We start from the raw sequence: 289 nt of genomic DNA on the forward strand, positions 1-289 counted from the left end.
CTGTTTTTGCGCTATTTCGACAACAAAAATAATTCCAAACACAGCCACAGCACTGTATTGCGTCTCTCTGAGCAACATGACGGTGATTCGTTCCTGAATGAATCATATTAATCAACGATTCGGTTCAATCGCAATGACTCACGTATTAACAGTGACTTGCTGCCACATACTGGCGGTACTGGCGGTACATTTAAAGTATCTTTTCATTTTTTAAAATTATTTCAAATATCAGTATTCAATGTTTTATGTTTAATATATCAAAACATTATTTATGCATTTGTAACTGCAG

General features: G+C 34.6%; 1 protein-coding gene across 1 annotated transcript in view; it reads left to right on the forward strand.

The window, feature by feature from the left end:
- LOC107730755 (tripartite motif-containing protein 47-like) overlaps positions 1-289 on the forward strand; it is a 27,734-nt gene that overhangs the window by 918 nt on the left and 26,527 nt on the right. The window lies entirely within an intron of this gene.

This window comes from Sinocyclocheilus rhinocerous, unplaced genomic scaffold (genome assembly GCF_001515625.1).
Source record: "Sinocyclocheilus rhinocerous isolate Xijiao unplaced genomic scaffold, SAMN03320098_v1.1 scaffold2358, whole genome shotgun sequence".
Taxonomy (NCBI): domain Eukaryota; kingdom Metazoa; phylum Chordata; class Actinopteri; order Cypriniformes; family Cyprinidae; genus Sinocyclocheilus; species Sinocyclocheilus rhinocerous.